General features: G+C 39.6%; 1 protein-coding gene across 2 annotated transcripts in view; it reads left to right on the top strand.

The window, feature by feature from the left end:
* Positions 1 to 12,182, top strand: part of erbin (erbb2 interacting protein) — a 68,590-nt gene that overhangs the window by 911 nt on the left and 55,497 nt on the right. The window lies entirely within an intron of this gene.

The following is a 12,182-nucleotide window of genomic DNA, read 5'->3' as shown; positions in this document are numbered from 1 at the left end:
TAAGCAGCTGTCTGTATTTTCGGTCAACAGCTGTACATGGCTGCCTATTTGCGTTGTTGCCTGGCTGCCTCTTATCTATTCGCAGACACCAGCATATCAAGTATAACGCAGTCAAGCACATTTTAAAGTATCAGTCAAAAGCGTGGGTATATTTTACTGTCATCGTCAATATCACTAACCTAACAGCTGCACTGCAACAGCAGCAGCAGCAGCAGCAGTCACATCTTTTGTTGGGGAGCACCTTCAGCGCTTCGACGGACGAAGGATTAGTGTGCTGTATACTCAACATATCGGCGTTTTCATTTTCTCACCACTTCACTAATCAGATTACTATCCCCACTTAACTTCACTGTAAGATAATCCTGTTAAGATTTGTGATAGATGCGGGGCTAATCTCAGGGTGTGAATTTGGGAAAATTAGCAGGTCCATCAGTGCCCATCGACTTCTTTTATTTTATTTCTGTCTGTTAATCACATCTGTGGGAAATACTGTCAAGAGAAACACCCTAGAGAAATCTCAGGAAACCATGAAGCAAATAATGTTCAGGTGAAAATGAAGGCAAGCATGTGGTTATTTATTTATTTATTTATTTATTTTTTTAACATCTATCTAGATTACATCCGTGAATGCTCTGTGGTTTTGACAGCATTGCATACATGCCTGGTAGGTTATAAACCAAAAACCAATGTGATTGTAAACTGAGTTAGACATATTAATGGATCTCATTAGATTTTCTGACATTACAACATAATACAAATCTATCTGAACCAACCTGTGACAGTAGCAGGATGGACTGCTGCATGTTGCCAAAGACAGTATAGCCTATAGTATGTTCAACGGGGCTGGAAATTCGCACCAGCCACCAGCCAAATGCTGGTAGAAAAATTCAAGTGGTTGCTAGATTTGCTTCACTCATCAGCCAAAAAAAAAGCAACCAATGGCAATGTATTGAGTGGTTGGTAAATTTTAGGATCCACCAGCCACAGTGGCAGGTGGACAAACAGTTAATAATTCTAATCTTGATGTTAAGATACAAACTCTGCAAGTATTTATACACTATGCTGATGAATGTCTTCCAGCCTGCTTGTTGAAATACAGAGGAGGCTTCTGCTGCCTTAAATCTCAAACCTTGAATTAGATGATTGGCATTTTCATGTAGTAAAACAAACACAGTATCTGATAAGCTGTCAAAGGCCACCCTTGCTATCTTAAAATGTAAACAGGCCACATCATCTGCCACTTGTCATTGTAGTAGGCCCATGATCTGAGAGCTGCCGGCCAGCTGTTTGTGGATGATTATTCAGTTATTCATAATACTGACTGATGATATGCATACTTTAACATTTCAGTGCCTGTTATGATATTTTTCTACCCTCTTTCCCATATTCATTTAATTAAAAGCTAATATTGTGATGCAAGACTGATTTTTCAATATATGCACTATGTAGCCTACATTACAGAGACTTGCACAGAGTTACTACAGTGGTATGTTTCCATTAAGGTGTTGAAAGCCTGTGTTGCTGAACATTTATGTTCCTTGTATGATCATTTACAACACACCTTATCTCTAATGGAAGATAAGGTTCACTCGAACAAAGGCGCTCTATTTCACTGTTCTTTTCTCACACTAGTTCCAAAATAGTGTTGTTACAGCACACTTGCCTAACAGCTTGTTGTACTACTTGGAGACGGAAAGAAAGCAAAGACTTGACAATAGCCTTCAACAAAAGCAGCAAAGTCATATTTCCTTATCTTCATTACACACCAAAAAACCTTCCTCTGACTTCATAATGGTTAATCCAAAGCCCATAATGCTGCCATTGTAAATTATTCCCATATCTCTATATCATACTTTGAGTCAGACAAATAAAACTCTTGAGGGATTAAACGTAGGTCACCCAGGTTAAAACCATGTTTTTCCAAAACAACCCCCAAAGTGTTTTGTTCAACAGTTCAAAACTCAGCCTAGTTTTCCTTGACAGGAATACCTTTTAAAAGCCTAATGAAATGGTATCTTTACTTCCTGAAGGTGATGTAATTCCTGTTAAAAAGGGACACAGAGAGTGATCCTTCTGAGCTGTGAGCCAATGGGAATATCAGTTTAAGAGAGAAGAAGGTCAGAAGGGTGGGAGTTCTTTGAAAAAATGTACTTAATGTACTTTTTTTTTCTAAACACAGTGCTGTGAGCAGATGTATTATGTGATTATGGCTGCGACTGTAGGTGTGTTTGACTAATGACACTTTATATCAGACAGGAAAGCTTTTTTTCATCTTCTTCAATATTCCAGCTTGTGTGACCATATAAGTGCACATTTCCTCTCCCTTCTTCAGCATGTCTGGCCTTGAACAGATTCTTATGCTTTTTCTACCCTTGTGGTGAGAAGGAAAGAGAAATGTGGTAGGGCAATGTGTCAACAATGAAGCTGTTGACATGGACTAAAGAACACGTGTTTAATGACTAAATACTCATGTGACGTTGATGGTGTGTTACGAAGGTTTAGCAAATATGAGAGAATGTCATCAAGTCAGGAAATGATCCAGTGTACTGTGGCAGTAGCCAGTTTTCTGTGCTGATGACACATTAATCTATTGGCAATTGTTTTCATGTCATCGTGTCAGCCAAAGCAAAAGTTAGATTAGTTTAGGTTACATCTTTAGTTGGTTACCATAAGATTGTTCTGACATTGCCATCACTGTTTTTGATGCAGATAGATGTATTAAGTTGGTGCACATAAATGGATTTGCCCTGTTGAAGATTTTATGTTTTTTCAAAAAGACAGAGACATTTGTTTAATAGGTTTGTTGTGTAAGCAGCCCTGCCATCTTCTCTCTTGTAGCAGGTGCACACAGCATAAGATGTTGGGTGTGTTTATTTTACAGTCACTAATGGGCTAGCCTTAGAGTTTTCTATGCTAATGATCCTCTTAGAGCTGAAACAATTTGTCCACGAATCAATAACTCAGTCGACAGGAAACTGTTAACTATACTATAGCTTGATTATTTAATTTTCATATGTAGTTTTTCATGCAAGAATGCCAAATGTTACTCGGGCCGATTCAGTAGTAAAACTAGGCAGTGCTAATCAAATAAAAATCAACATCATGTTACCGCGTTGCCTATATCTTACCTAAAATGTTTTCAGAAACATAATGTAGTGTCCTGTTTAGCTGTAATAGCGAGAGTTTGTGAACAGGAAGTGGGTGCCATGCTGTTTCCTGCACAGTGAAAACGGAGGCTGAAAAAATTGAGATCAAACGGTAAAATGAAGCAGTACTGAATAAATATAAACCAAGATTCTGTTGATGCGTTGCCTATTTCTTGCCGCAGGTTTTATTTTTTTTTTTTTTTTTTTTTTCCAGAAACATGTTTTAGCTTACTGTTTAACTGTAATACGAGATTGTTTGTTACCAGCTGGTCGCCGTTGTGTTGAATGGAAGAGTTTGCATAATGTCACCTACCAGCGAGGCGTTCATTGGTCCAGTGTGGTGCCGTGCATTCTGGTAGTTGTAGGTTTTCTATCTCATAAGGAAAAGCGAATGCCACAGTCCTTTTTTCTGTTTTCTCTGCTCACATAGCACCATTTTCTGTTTTCTCTGCTCATATAGCACCAATGTCAAAAGTATTTGCATTGTTCTACTGCATAGACAGCTTAGTCTTATGAAAAGGCCATCTCTCCAGCAGTGAAATACTTCTCAGATTCCATCCTTGCTTCTTATTTTTGTCCTGTGTGATAGTAAATTCTTGTGGTTTTGCATCGGCTGGCCAAAACGAGTAGTTTGAAGAAATTGGGCTCGAAAATTGTGATGGGCATTTTCATTGTTTTGTGAAATATTATAGCCCAAATAATCATTCTGTACTGAAATATTTTGTGTTTGTGGTGTTTTATATCATTAACACCACATCACCACCAGTGAATTCTCAACATGTGGGAAATTCGTCATTGTAGAGACTGGGGACATGTGTGCTTTACTGGAAACAGTGTAACAAGCGAGTTCAATTGGACCATGTTGATATTAGCCACAGATTTCTTTATAAATTAGCCTCATTTTAACATAACTCATGTGATGTTAGTTGGACGTCCACCCAAATAATTAATTTCAGTTGTTTAAAGTTCTCAGCGTCAGCAACTTCTTTGTTGTATTTACAAACTCCCCGGCAACATATACAGAGTAATGGTCCGTAGAAATGTTCTCACCTCAATGTGGATGCTAAAGATAGTGTCTGTTGCTTAGTGTGGTAAATGTAACCTGCACCTTTTCTCATTCATGCAATCCTACATTTTTGCTTTATAAGTTACTGAGAGGGAAGACAGAGCCCGCCCTTTCCATCTCTGGTTCATGTCAAATCTATTCCAGTTTGGCTGCAACAGAGGGAGGGTAAACGTGGTGTTGACATTATCAACCAACTTCTGTAACAGCACTCCACTCTGCACACAGTTTCAGTGTTTGAACTGGTGCGACGTCTTTGTTTAAGCTATTAGTAAAATACAGAGTTTATGCATGTGCTCTGACTGGTTTGGGTGGGAGTTCGTCTCTGCAGTGTTTTCCTTTGAGTCTCTCCATGCGATTTTCAATGCGCAGTTTGAATCTCTGCAGAGGCTGGAGATAATTTTGCCCCCCTCCTTGAAGCAGGTGAAAGCATGCAGCAGAGTGCAAAACAATGGGTGATTGATTGCAGGCAATGACTATAGTTACAAATTGTGTGACAAAGCAAGGTCATGGGATTAGTCAGCCACCTGAGGAAGACTGTTAGTGGTCAAACCATTGTCATTTCCCTGTAGGAACAACCGGGATGAAGAGAGCAGTGTGCATATATTTCATCCTTCTGAGAGGATATTTGTTACCAAGGACCCACTAAGATTGTATAGATGAGCATGGGCCTCCTGGTGATTGGATGGATTTTTTTTTTAGCAAATATTAAACTTTCATGTCACAATAGTGCCACACTCTTCGTAAGGGTAGATCACCATGGTGACTGAAGCAGCACAGCTAACTTGATCTAGAGCAGGCTATATTCAGTCTAGGGATGTCCCGAGCTGATATTTATAATTTATAGCAACAATGCAGTCCCACTGACCGTCCTCAGGCTGTATAAAAAGCACTGACTTCTCTCTACCAAATGTGTCTGCTCTTTAAGAGACTGTTTTGTTCTGACTATTCTTGAAGATACTTAAAATGTTGGTGCGTGATTTTACCATTTTCTTTCTAATGATACTCCAAATTCTAAAAAGAATTTTACTTTTAGAGTACAATTAATTTATATAATATTTTGTCAACAAACCTGTGTAGTGGTGATTTTGATCAGCAATCTGGGATCAGATGCATAAACGATGTGTTCCCACAAAAACCATGTGTATGCCCTTTTCCAAACATAAACTGGTATTTATAAAGGAAGAATGTGTGGTGAGAGTGTGCGCACCCCACACATTCTTCAGCGCAGGCGTACACACAGTTTTACCTGAGATAGTTGTGGGTGATATGATGAGGAGATTAAATATAACCTGAGAGGTGGATAACATTGCTTTAGGGTGTTTGACAGTTTTACTAATTGCATTATTACTTTTGCAGCTTACAGGGTATTCTGTAAAATATCAATCAAAGGCACAAACAGTAGAAATGTAATTTGAAATAATTTTACGAGTGATGCAGTTTATCATTTTATTTACTTTCATCTCCCTGTAAATGATCGGTTTATTGTTATCTTGCGAAGCACACAGTCAGCTTGGCCTGTGTGCTATGAGTGAATCATTAATCAACCTTTTGACGTTAAATAATCATAATGATCAAGATTTTACCGCAACTATAGTTTGCAGAATTGTGATTAATTAGTGGTACAGGCGCTACAAATATTTACAGCCATGTGTGATGACAGCTACCACATTTCTCACTGACAGGTCTAATGAGTGGTGGAGGGGCACAAGTACTGATATGCAAACATATGTTTTGGGTGTTTCTACATTCATTCATGGCTGACTGTGGGTGTGGAAATGAGGCTTGTGGACAAGCATCCAGCGCCACAATGATTGAGATTTTAAAAAAACAAAATCAGGCATACGCATGGCTTCATAAATCTGACCAAAAGAATGCGTATGCATATTTCTGCCTTTGTGCGTCCACAGAGTTTAGTCATGAACAGACAGCGTTTTATGCATCTAGCCCCTGGTGATGATCTGTGGGTCGATGGTAATATTTAACTTCCAGTTTGTTCTTCATAGTGATAAATCAGTCAAAGATAAAAGCCCATGTTTATGGATTTCTTTCTTGGTCTGTTGCCCATTTGCTATCAAAGCTGGCTTAACAAATAGCAGGTAATGTGCATTATCTACAGCTGCCGATATCAGTATTGAATAAATAGCCTATTAAGTGCAATGGAGGCCTATGGTATAATACATGATCGAACCATGACAAGTTTTGTGAGTCTATATTTTGACACAGCATTTGTGTAATATTTGACAAGCTCTTCTGCCAGTTTTAACATACATCTGTGCATTCAGTTTCTCCCTAATGATTTGCCTGGTTCTGTGACCCAGATAGGAGAACATCTGTCTCTGCCTCAGTCAGTCTTGCTGTTCATCAGCAGATATGTTCATAAAGCCAAATCCTTCTTCAGTTTTGTGTCTTCTCGCTGATTAAGACACCACAGAGAAGCATGCTGTGAACAGCTCCAATCTCCCCCACATAGCACATGGAAAAGTGATTAGAAATAAATAAGAAATAAATTACTGGCATGAAAACAAGACATTTATGGAGAAGAATTTATGTAATGGAAGAGTTTTGAAAGGGTTTTGATTACCAAAGAGGAAAGAAAAGTTCTTAGAAGTAAACCCTGCATGAAATAGTCTGTTGTAATATCAGCTAGAGATATGCGTCATATTTGTGCTTTAAGCTGCCTTCATACTGTCTAACCTAACTGATTTCATGTGCTGTAGGCTGGGGAATGCATTGTCTTCAGGCTGTCTGCACATGATAAACAGTCTGAGCTGAACTCTGTGCTGGCTTGGACACAGAGTCAAACAGTACCTCAGCACAACACCAAAACATCAGCATGTATATAACTTATAAACATAACATGAAAAATGCATGCCGAAGAAAAATATGGTACCCTGGGTCAGTGTGGTCATCCTCTGGCAGATATGCCCACCATAAGGAGAAGTGTGAAAAAATGGGCTGAGTAGTAGGAACACTAGCCTATTTGTAACAAACTTTATATATATATTATTCCATATACATAGTGTAGCTGTATTTTTAGGCAAAACTGGCTATAGAAGTGGGCTTCCAACAAATTGCAGTCAGCAGGTTCAGTTACATGGTATCATCTCTGAATTGTACTGTTTCAAGCAAAATGCAGAATTGTTTATAACATTTGGGACAGTGCTTAGGCTCAGTACAGTCTGGTTCATCCATATTCATGTTCATTCATATTCACTGCAGAAGAGCATGCATCCAAAAAATATTTTTACACACTCACTGATATGACACAATTCTGGATCCTTCGTTTCAGCTGATCGTATTACTTTTGGCGCTTTAAATGCCTAAATCTTCAGGAGGATCAGTGCATTGATAATTCTATTTGTTTCTGGATTTGTTTGTTGCAGGTGATGGACTGTTTGTTGTTGTTTCACAGCTGGACTGGAAAAGCCAGGGTTAATAAAAACAATTACCAACCAATTTCATGCGACAGGTTACCCAGGATCAGTTTCCTGATAGTTTGTGGTGACACAGCATCCCTCTGAACAGACTCCATCCTGCCACCTTTTATTCATGTTAGACTATTTTGTGACCATGTTCAGTTGAAATACATTGCAACTCAAATCTGCTTTTTCTCTGCTCAATATGCAAATTATTGTATACATAACCTCCATTTCCTTGGACTACGATCCGTCCTCAAGGACAAAACAATAGACTGTGATCAATTCTTGGCTCACAGACAGACAACTCTCAATAGAAATTATAAAATTTGTCTTGTTTACTATCCTTGTACATGGACACATAATGTTTTTGTTGTTAATCAAGGAGTTTATGGTTTGTTGTTGGTGCTTATTTCATGCAATGACTGACTGCACTAGCATAAAAATGACTTACATCTGCTCACACACACTACAAACTAACTAAATGGCCCTCCAGTGTGGTCTATGATGTAGTTGACCACATAATGTGGATACTTCTTCTGACTACCTCCAATTCTTGCCTGAGTCATTGTGTTGTTGGTGAAATCACAATTGTTTTTAGAGCTGTTAATTTGTAAAAGGATCGCCCAAGCTACATTTGAGTAGAAAATGCCAACAGCTGTTAGCTAAGGCATCAAATGATATAAAATTTGGTTTGTGTGCAAAAGTGGTGGGTTTGGGCCCATAAAAAAGCTCCATATTTGGCTCTCAATCGCTGCAGTGTGCTGCAATTTAAGTAGGCTGAACAGGCACAGGCTGGTCAGCACCTTGTTCGCTGACCCCAATTAACCATCGCCTGGCTGTGATGTCACCTGACCCATTTGCAGTTCTAGTATAGCTCTGTGTTTGCATGTTTGCCACAAGTGCTAAAGAACTTATGAGTCTTGTCTGTTCCCACCTTGATCCTTGAGTGTCTCCTTTGAGCGCTGATGTCATTTAACGAACACACCTTTGAACTGCAGTGAGTATACAAGTCTTTGTGTTTGCTCACAGCATCTTATTTGACAGCAGTCTGAGAACAAGCCAAATTCGATTTTAGTTTACAGTGCTCTGCAGAGTCTATTAGCAGAGCAAAGGAACAGACTGGCCAAGACATGGAACAGAAAAACGGGTATTACCAATGCTCAGTTAGCCTAGTTATATTTTAATGACATTATTACCATAGCAAACAAAACAAACAAGCAACTTTTTACTTGGTTTCATTTCTTTGATTGACTGCATAAAGAGTTGAAATAAACTCTGCCATTTCTGAGTGATGAGAAGGGCCAGTTAATTTTGTATTATTACCTCTGCTAAGGAGGTTATGTTTTCGGTTTCATTTGTTTGTTATTCAGCAGGATTATGGAAAAACTACTGCTGTGATTTTCATGAAACTTGGTGGAATGGTGGAGCATGATCCAAGGCAGAATCCGTCCAATTTTGGAGCGGATCCAAATTATGGGGCAGACACACAAATTATTTTTCATTTTTGACAGCATTACGAGATAGGGCAGTGGTCTGCACTGCAGGTGTTAGTTTTCTGAGGTCTGAAGTTATGTTTCCAAAGTTTTTAAGGGCCCTTACACACCAAGCCAACAGCTGGCCACTGGTTGGGCCATCTGTCGCCCTGGTTTTGGTGATGTTTCCTGCACCACCGGCCGTAGTCAGCCCTTGTCAGGTTTTTTTTTGTCCTGTCGGTCTCCTGGTTTCCCCTTTTTAATGACGTATACAGACTACTGCCGCCTGTGGCTAGTAAGAGTTATCTCCTCTCACACAGGCACAGAATGTACATGCCACTTGGCTGTTGTTGAAGACTTTGCTGTGTTTTCAGATGAAACTTTTTGGCCAGCACAGATGAGGTGAGGTGATGCGACAGTCGACCTTTGTTGCCGTCGTCAGATTGGTGCGTTCGGGCCACTTCATGTATCTTTAATCTTTTTATCTTTATTAATTATCAAGTTGAGAGGAGAATAGCAAGAGATTTGCAGAGCTCCTGATCTTAATAGATCTTGATCGTAAAGTTTCCAGTCATTCTTATTTGTAGCATATAAATTCAAAGTAAGGGTAAAGGTTTTTCTCGTCCTCCCTTGAAACCATCATCCGAGTGAATAAGTTAGTTTTCAGAGATTTTTGATGCATTGTCAGATTGCAGTAATATATACAGAGCAAAAAATCAGCAACACTTTCTGGATGACATTTATTAGGCCTAAATGTTGAGAACACACTTCGTGATGCAGAAGGACGTAAATCTTATTGTGCACAGGGTACTTCCTCACTGGTGGAGCTCATGCAAACAAGATGCAGGTGATTTCCTTCACCCACCTTATGTGGTTTCACAGTATGGCTACAGTAGCGATGGAGCTATCTGAATGAAAGGCAAGTAGCTGCAAATGAGACAAGGCTGTTGGTGTCGCTGCAGTGTGCCCCCTCCCCCACTTCCAACACCCCCACTTTGAAAATTGATGCTTCTCATGCTCTATTCCAGTGTATGACGGAGGGAACTTTTGTTTGGCAAGATTCAGTATCCCAAATAGATGAGATGAGGATAAAGGCACCGAGGAGGAAGTGGAGCAGAAACTAATGGGTGTCAGCGCAGTCCAATGTGTTTGCAGCTGATTGGGACACCCTATGAATAAGTCAAAATTCTCTTTCGCTCCCTGTCTTTCTCCCCCTCTCTTTTTCTTGTCTGTTTTTATCCCTCCCTCTTTCCTGCTCTATAGCTCTATTGTGCTCGATGAGGATGGTGGAGGGATGATCCTATCTTTTAGCTGGCTCAGTTTGTCTCAGATCAGCTGGCAAAGCTAATGCTTTTCCAGACATGCACAGACAATACTCTGTGTTATGTTGTGCTCTGACCTGAGAAGCAAGATGTTGCGCATTTCAAAGCTGAGGCTTGTTCAGGTTCTTGTTTTTTTAGGCAAGCTGGATTACCATCATAAAATGGACAGATTTCAATAAAATGAGCTCATTTTCTTTGTGCATTACAATGTATGATGCACCAATGGAGTAGCTGTACAGGCTTGCAGCACAAAAACGGCTTGATCATTATCTTATTCAAATTCTTGTCAAATTGTTAATTTACTACACGTGTCGTATTGCTGAAAATTTTTCTAGAGATTCAGCATAGCCAGCATATATAGGGGCTAAGACTTTCTCTTTTGTGTGCTGTTTATTGTTCACAGTTTGATTAGCAAGTTGAGACAGGTTCAGGCAATTGTCGTCAGATGGTTTCCGAGATTGCATTTCAGCCAGTGTGTTCCACTTCTTTTGCTCTCCACACGGACTGCTTACCTGAAGGCAACCAGAGCCCACTCATATGTGATTGGTCAATACTACTCTCATTATAAATGGAAATCAGAACACTTCTGACTTCAAAATCTTGTATCAGTGCCTACAAATTCCGTATACATTTGTAGACATCCCCTAGGTTGACAGCTTTAATAACTAAGGGTTTTAATCATAAGTTTCTTCACAGTATTATTATTATTGATTGAATTGGCTCCACTTACCCGCTTGAAACTTGTCCTAAAGCTGCGGTTGGTAACTTTGGCGAAAATAACTTTGTGCCATACTTGCTCAACTGTCACTATACTCTGAAAGAAGTAATGTGACAGATAGTCTTTGAAAAAATCATGTCTCTCTTCCTTCTCCCACTGCTTCTAATGGCATTCGCTAGAATTGCCCATGGTGCACCAAAAACAACCAATCAGAGCAGAGGAGTCTGTAATGCAGCTGTCGACCATGTAAGTCACTGCTGGTGAACTGCTCTCTGTCAAACTAGGCAGCTCTGATCAAATATGAATCAAGATTCTGTAAATGCACTGTCTATTTCTCACCTCACATGTTTCGGAGACACTTTTTAGTGTACCGTTTAGCTGTAAAATAAGAAAGTTTGTGACCCAGCCCCAGACCCATGTTGGAAACAGTCGACCGAGGCACCAAGCACCGCCCAACAGCTGGAAACACGTGTAAGAAACACATGTATTTTAGCTTTATTTTCTGATGTTTGGTGCAGTTGACATTTGTCCCTGTTTGGTTTTTGGGAACTTTCTTTAATTGTTTGCTAAATAACGAGCTGGTGGCAACTCAAGTACTGTTCATTTCACCTGTCTCGTCTCCTGTGCTCTGCTCCGTGTGTGTGGACTGGACGGGTAAAGCACTGCCCTTGGTGAAACACAAAGAGGAGTCTGTGAATTTTATCAAAACGTAGAAAAGACTCTTACACTGAGCTGAATTGGCAAAGGCAGTTAAATTACATTTCAGTACATTGCTGCACCAAAACCCCCACAAACGCGAATGATTGATTTCCAGATTGATAGGTATTTGGTGTTATTTTAGGCTTTATAAAAAATGTTTTGCATAACAATTACTGAGAGTTGGTTCATCCTTCATGGTAAAAATCCATTTACAGTGTGTTTCTATCTATACTTCTTGTGTGTCCTCAGGCAGGAGGACCAAGTTGGCACATAGGAGGAGTCTTGCTATTTTAGTATATCCTAAACTTAATAAATTCCACCCCCCACTCAACAGCTTTAT

This window comes from Epinephelus lanceolatus, chromosome 19 (assembly GCF_041903045.1).
Source record: "Epinephelus lanceolatus isolate andai-2023 chromosome 19, ASM4190304v1, whole genome shotgun sequence".
NCBI classification, from domain to species: Eukaryota; Metazoa; Chordata; class Actinopteri; order Perciformes; family Serranidae; genus Epinephelus; species Epinephelus lanceolatus.
The sequence above is the reverse complement of the archived record's forward strand: the minus strand, read 5'-3'. Positions and strand labels throughout refer to the sequence as shown.